Source organism: Monopterus albus, unplaced genomic scaffold (genome assembly GCF_001952655.1).
Source record: "Monopterus albus unplaced genomic scaffold, M_albus_1.0 scaffold105.1, whole genome shotgun sequence".
NCBI classification, from domain to species: Eukaryota; Metazoa; Chordata; class Actinopteri; order Synbranchiformes; family Synbranchidae; genus Monopterus; species Monopterus albus.
Genome location: NW_018127985.1, coordinates 1,283,420 through 1,291,242, shown reverse-complemented (window position 1 = coordinate 1,291,242; position 7,823 = coordinate 1,283,420). Strand labels below are relative to the sequence as shown.

Sequence of the window (7,823 nt, the reverse complement as noted above, 5' to 3'; positions counted from 1 at the left end):
TTGAAGCAATTGCTTGATTTTGCCAGATGAGTCAGAGGTTTTGTGAATTTAGTTTGAGTATTTGGATTTGTGTTTAAGGTTTTGAGAAAATGAGTGGTGGTTTCAGGAAACATGTTTTAGCAATTCAGAAAAAAACTGTAGTTGCAGTTGGGTGTATCTAATAAAATGCCAACTGAGTGAAAAGGAATCCAAAAACAGAATAGCATAATGGAGAAAGAGAAATGAACCTATATCGTCAAATATACGCATGAAACAATATTACACAGTGCTCTCATTTCTATGCCCCTTTTCTGTCATTCTCTTTAACAGTTGTGCGGGATAACACTGGCTATGACAAAAACCATATGTGCTTGATGGCAGTCTAGAGAACTCAAATTAGAAACAGATCTGAAACCTTTTATCAAAAGCACACATGCTAGAGAAGTCATCATTAATCAAAAACCTTTCCGTCTTGGAGAGAGGAAGTGACAGAGAAAAAACTGAGAATATTTTTTTTCCCTGAACTGAAACAAGTTGATGGTCAAAGCTGCAATGCAGCACACATTGCATCAAGGTTAGTGCAGCAATTGTTTTAATTTTGATACAGTATGAATGTCATCATTACAGTAACTGCATGCACTGTGCTCCAGAGGATGAATGGATGTTTGGTGAACAGCTACTGAGAAGATTCCTTTTAATGGGATATTTGCATCAATGTACACTGTCAGAAATAACTGAATGGCTTGAAGCCAAAATAGGAATGGACATCCCATCAGCTTTCTGCATTAACATGCAGTAATCATCATAATTACAGCCCCTTAATCTTTGGGTGGTTAATCAACAAGCATACAGCCCAGAGTTTAATTTAGCAATCACTTTTTAATGGAGTTAATTATGGAATTAAACAGCAGGACATGATTCAGTATTTGTCAAGATGGTAAATGCATAAATTGCTAAATCTAACTTTTCAAGTCATAACAGGTGTTTTGTGATTTTAAAGCTAAGACTGGCTAGCTGATTCATGACAGAGTAAAACAGCCAAGCACAGTTTTATACTGAAAAAGACAAACAGTACCTGGGACTGACAGATCTATTTCATGATGGATTACAGCTGTCTGCCTTTAGTAGCACACAGACACAGAGGAATTCAGACCACAAGGTTTTACATAAAAAAGAAAACTATGTGAGACCAAAACCGTTCAGATACTTTTGTCATGTAGCAATATTGATGCATTTGTGTGGTGTCAAGGTTATTGGATCAGTGTGTATTGTATTGTCAGCATGAATCTTTTGAAGGACATTGTTAATTAGTTCATTATGGGATTAATTATTCAATATCCTAAATATCAGTTTGCTTGTGACTTGATCTGCTCTTTCCACTTTTCACACTTGCAGTAATTACACTCTCAGTAATCCCATTTGCACAGTGCCTGCCTGTTAAGTCCAGCAGTGGCTCAGTTAGACCAAGATGTGCTCGGGCAAACGGAAAATTTAAGATCAATTGCCAGTTTGAATAACACTTCACATGTTTGTGATTTGAGTCACTTCAGCAGTTATGGAATCATTTTTAGATGCTGGATAATGAATTTTGGAGCCAAATTAAATGCAAATCATCCGAAGAATGAACTGATTTGACTGCATTCATTTTACTGTGATGACATACAGTATGTAGAATAGCTGTATGCACCTCAATTATTTTATTTAAGCAGCATAACATGAGTGGTTACCTCTCACAGGAACAAATGTGCTCATTCATTTGAGAATTTGATTAATCTGTACAATTATGGAGCCATTTCTGCAGACGTGCAAATTTTTAATCAGTCAAAAATGTTCAAAATTGCTGACAGATATGTTTTTGCCATTTTTAATTAATTGTTTTAATTCAACAATTCTAACATCTAATATCATTTATAGTTCATTAACTTTAAAAATGCATAAATTATTTGTTTTACTTCCCATCAACACACGGCAACATATACTGGAAGCCCACAAAGCAGATGCTGCACATACTGTATACTGAATGTTTGAGCTCGGACCCACAGGATTACCTGATTACAATGCACGAGCATCAACAATGCACAGCATTATACAAACCAGGCATGAATACAGCATAATCTGTCAAATTATATGTTAGCATAGGCACTTGCTTTGCAGCTTGTCATAAACTGTGAGATGCATTGGGAAGACTGAATAATGCAATCACAGCAGCATGGTGGATACAAAACTAAACTTATCCTGTTATGATTCTAAATGAATGTTGATCTCTTTTTCCATAACAGCTTCATAAAGGTTATGCGGGTTTGCTGGGCTGCTGTATTGTCAGCGGTTGTAGGTTCAAGGGTGGGACATGGGGAAGTACAGTAATTGAGTGTGTTGTTGTTGGTCAGTGTGCGTGAAAAAGGCGATAACACTATCTGCCAAATGACCATTTTTACACTCACGGTTCAACACTGTGACATGAACTGCTGGGCTCTGTTGTACTGTACGTACGTAGTCCACAGGAATAAACACCTGTCACTGTTCTCAGAATAATTATACACACTGTTTGAGCAGCTCTTTTGCTGTGTACAGTTCTCTCCATCAAGGAAAGAAAGAAAGTTTGTCTTTCTGTATCTGATTCAAGAGTCCTTCTCTGCAGCAGTGGACATGTTGTGTGGACTAGCAGAGTTACCTGCAGTCAGTAACACTGACAGTTTCTTTATCATGTTTTCACCATCTGTTCATGTATATTGACCAGTTTGACCACTGACTTTATGATCTCAAATATTATTTATTTACTTATTTCCTGTCAAAGCCTGAGTAACATTTTTAAGAAGTGAGGTTTCACTCATCAACTATTACAGCAACAGGAAACATTTTCTTGTTGTTGGGAGATCTAATATTATCATGAATTAATGTGGACCATTTTTACTATATATGTGGTGTACTCTGTGTTCTCTGCCATGCAGATTAATGCGCTTGGATAAGATGTTTCTAACTTCTTCAAGAATAGCTCTGTGAGTATGTTTTTATTTTACATTTAAGCAATAATGCTCCATCATTATAAAAGCTCTCTGAGTGCCATGAACCCAGCCTGCACTTAGCAGTGGCTAACATCCAGCTGATAAGATGTACTGCCCACTCCGGTCTCTGCCTCCACAGGGAGAATCATGGTTTTACCAGTTGGCTGGCGCAGGATTATAAGGGTGAGAACAGAGCAGATAACCTTTGAACATGCTTGAGCATCTATCATCTCGTTCTGATCACCTTCACATTACTGCTGATGGGATCTGGCTGAAGAACACTCGGGCCATCATGTGTGCACCGAATACTTGAATGGACACAAGTGCAGACTGGCTCTTTGTATGTTGGCTCATGTTGCCTGACTTGGGAATGTATGTGTGTTGCTCCATTGTGTTGCTCAGCCAACTTCATATGCGGTACCTTATGCCACTACAGTAGCTCGAGCGTAGACTCCTTCTTTTCAAATTCAAGCTTAGCCTTTTAATCAGTGAGATTTTAATAGTGAACAAAGTCAGAACTTGAGCTGTAATGTAAACCCAGAAGTTTCTGAATCGTATGTTATGAACAAATGCCGTTTTTACATCAAAAGCCTTTTATCAGGTTCAGAACTATGAAATTATTTTTGTATGTCACAGTGCTCTAATCTCATTGTTTGACATGAAAAATATGATCCTTCCAAATGCCATCTGAATGTCCAGGATCAAAGAGCATGACCAGACATTTAAAACAAGTGTGTCTCTGAGGACTCAGAGGACCAGAGGCAAGGCCACAGCTGATCCAGACAAACAACACACTGCTATGTGGTGCACTCACACCTGTCAATTCCCAGTGCCAACTTGTTTTTAACAACCTTTTTCACCTCAGCACTGAATGTTCTCAATGCTATTTGGGCAAAGTTGTCATGGTAATGAGCAGAAACGTATAGCAGAAATATTTTACTTTGTCTGAGCAGAAGTCTCTACAGAAGCAGTATGTTCCACTGGTTATATTTGCATCATTTATTTATTCTGATGTAAACAAATACTTTGATAACACAGGAAAGTAACTGTTACCGGCGTCACATAAAACTGCAGAGCTTCGCTCTCATCCTACACAATCTCTTTTAGTAACTTAGGCACCATAAAACATTATACTTATCTCAGAAGTTTAATTAATTTACATAATATACATAAAATGTTCACATTGCCTTTTATGGAGTGGTGCTAATCTCTCTTCAAATATTTGCCTTGCATACAGTTGCTGACTGATATGCATGCAGTAATGTGACTACAAAGTGGACATAAAAAATGTGGAGATAGCAGTCTGCAGAGACGACAGAGGGAGGACCACAGTGAGGCAACAGGAAAATCATGTATATGATTTTTATGCATTGGAAGCCATTTTTAAAAACTATAATTATGTTGGTCTCATTACTTGTATTAATTCAGCTGTTTCTCACTGTGCTGGCATTGGTCCACTGGTTCCCTCTGCGGGATGATCTCAGAACTGCTCTCCCTGACACACACACACACACACACACACACACATTAGTAGTGGTTAAGCAAGAGACTGTAACATTTACAGGCAAACTGAGCCTATAAGTGGCAAGCAAGCTAATTAAAAATCCTGTTGTAGCATTTTGACTGACACTGGGGCCTCAGAAACCATGGGGCATTTTTAGCACCACAACTCAGTTAAGTCTTATTCTTCTATATTCTGTGTTTCACACTGAAAGGACAAAAGTGACAAAAGCTGCTTCTCTCCATATGTCTCCTTGTTCAAAGTCAGGGATTTTTAACATCTGTGTCAGCACATGGCTGATAAGAAATGTATAGGTGAAGAAACTGAATCAGCTGACATTGTTATTGTTATTTTATGGGTCTTATCAGTACAGTAAGTTCATAAGATAGATTACCTAAAAGGTGAAAGGGTTAATAAGTCAAAGGCAACACTTGATACAATAAGCAGGATCAATAATAAAGGAGGGCATATAGTGCAAATTCACCGTTCTCCAATGCAAGCATGAAATTATAGGCCATAGTGTATTATGAAGGGCAGCAAACTCAATTTTACAATATTTTATTGGAGGCAAAATCCTGTGCAGATCTTCCCTAAAGAGCTTATTGACACATGCTGAAGGTCCTTGAACCTTGAAACTGTTTATGGGCAAAGTTCAGGTTAAGAAGTGTGTGTGTTTTGCAAGGAGAAACATTGTGTTTTGTTCAAGGATTCACTGCATAAATCAGTCTCTACTACCTCTTCATTTAGGTGCTGTTAGGTGTTAGGCCAGATGTTATTCACAGTGGCATATATGGTCAAATTCAGTGAGAGGTGAGGTGACTGATTAGTTGGTAGATCAGCCAAAATTCCCCTGAATGAGTGTTAATATCTGGCAAAGCTCTACAGTGCGAAAACATAATTCTGCAGTGGCGAACTGCTGACAGTTTTCAATGCATTTCCAGTAGCTTGCTCACTCCAGACCTTTGTAAACACATCAGTCTGACCTTAAGCCGAATCACAATCCACATTTCTTACATGATGAGTCCTCTGCTCAGAAGAAAAACTCACTGTCAGTCTGGCCCTGGCATTTCAGTGGTGGTCCCACAGAAGTCAACCCTCATTTACAGTAAAGAACTATTTCCCAAATCCTATTAATAAAATGAACAGTTCCATTCAGCAGACAAACTGAAATTGCCTTGCCAAGGAAAAAAGAGGATTTTAAGTAGTTTTATAAAATGACGACCAGCAGAGTTCACTCGCCCAATAAACTAATTATAAAATCGGAGTGAAACTGAAGCCCCCAGTCGGCCAGGAACACGCACGCGCTCCCACACACACACACACACACACACACACTACACCCCTCGTCCCAGGTTTAGATATCCCACGTCTATTACGTCACACGGCTACAACGAGCGCAAGGACGCAGCGGTGCGGCTTGCGCGCACTCAGCCTACCGGTGCGCACTCCGAGCTAAACCGTTCACTTTTTATTGTGCAAAAGCAGACACTGCTAAGTTATTTGCAGTCTCCGATAGCACAGAAGACTTCCTTCCGAAGCTGAACGCAGACGGTCATTTCTTTTGAAAGTTGGATTACAGTTAAACTGGGAGGAAATCTAGTTCGCCAGATCCTGCTCAGAAGATGAGCAGCAGTGAAGTACAGACCGGGGAGATCAGCGGAATCCTGTCCTGCCAACGGTCAGTTTCTTCATATTCTAGTTTTACTGTGTCTCTGTTTGGAGTTCAAATGAGCTAAATGTCATCACTAATGTGATAATAACAACAACATTAAGGCCGTGGGAGATGTTTAAAAGCAACAGTAAATAGTAATATCATAGGGAGATTATATAATTGTTTTTGCTCAAAACACTATTGCTAAGACTTACAAACCTAGGTAATACCAGAGCCCCAGTACCTTACAGGTCACGGTGGGCTTGTATGTACTAGGCTAGTGGGACAATTTAATTTCTGAAAACGATTTCAGAATTCTAGCAACTGCAGGCAGTGTCACTTACCCCTCCCGTTTAAATGTAGTGCAACGTAAATGATCGTCTGCCTGGCTTCTCCACTTGGTCTGCAGCCTGTCAAATCCACAAGTGTGTTTTACAAGTGGACGTCAATGTGCACCACAATGCGGTGTTGTATATCACAACACACCTGTTCAACCTACTAGTTTTATTGCTTGTCTGTTGGCTTTCTCTCTCTGGTGAAACACAACTGCACACTTTCTTATATTCTTAAAATTACATCAAGCTGCATAGAAATAAAATATATTCCACTTATTAAACAAAGGTTTATAATCTTCATCTGTGCAACTTTAGTGTAGTGTGGTAATCTTAATCTTAAAACAAAAGGCAGTGAACACAATAACTACTTATGCTATATTATAAAATTATATAAGTAAATATTACCATTGTGAAAAATAAAATGCAAGATTTTGATGAAACAGAGAGGAAATATTTAACCTTACAGTAACTGTGATGAAAACTGAGGTGCAGTTGCATTTCATTTTGCGGTAGGATGTCTCTGTTGGTGTCTACCCTGTGTGCTGTATAAGGTGAACTGTAGTGCACGCCACAGACCACATTCACTCAGTCAAGCAGAACCAAGTCCAAAATCAAGACACAGTTTGCACCTCCAACCAAAACAAGGGATAACTACACCTTCATTAAGGATAATTGAACAATAACTGTGTTTTTAATATCTGAGGCCAGGGTATGTACAAGCTCGACATTAAACAAATATTTGTTTTTTACAATATACTTTGCAGTTTTGCAAGACATCAACAAATGAATCCTGTGTTGTATAGTGGAAAAGTGTCTAATCATGTACCAGGCAGAACTTATTAGCGCTTCTCAATGAACATGTTAACACTGAATACATAAAAATTTAATTGTTATGGGAGTTAATTGTCCAGGAGTGATTTTGATCCTAATTAGACCCACATGGGCAGCATCACGCAAGTGAGAGAACAACATGTGGGCCCTCAGTCCCTTGTGCTTTGGCTAATAAATGTGCCTGTTGGTAGGTAAACAACTCTCAGACATAACTAAACATATTCATTTCCACCCCAACACATCTGTTGCAGTGACATAACACATACTTTGAGCATACAGGTGCACTCCATGAATGAGCGATGCCTCGATGTATGTTGTCTTTAGTGGCAATTTGCAAACATTAGCTGGAGGTACAGGTGTTTCAATGCATACAGAATATACGTTAGTGCAATTGTGTGATGCATAAAGTAATTTTCTGCTCTTTAAGTGCTGCTGCAATCAGCAGGGTGAACTTTTCACGGTTGTGAGTTCCATTATGTTTGTGGATTCTAATGCTGAACAATAACACGGACTTAGGGGACACG

At 38.9% G+C, this 7,823-nt stretch overlaps 1 protein-coding gene across 2 annotated transcripts in view; it reads left to right on the top strand.

Moving 5' to 3' along the window:
• Positions 1 to 5,905: 5,905 nt before the first annotated feature.
• Positions 5,906 to 7,823, top strand: part of gcgra (glucagon receptor a) — a 30,198-nt gene continuing 28,280 nt past the window's right edge. For both annotated transcript variants that reach the window (XM_020610499.1, XM_020610498.1), the window contains exon 1: positions 5,906 to 6,160. The gene's annotated coding sequence lies outside the window, so the exon portion shown is untranslated. The remainder of the gene's footprint in view (positions 6,161 to 7,823) is intronic.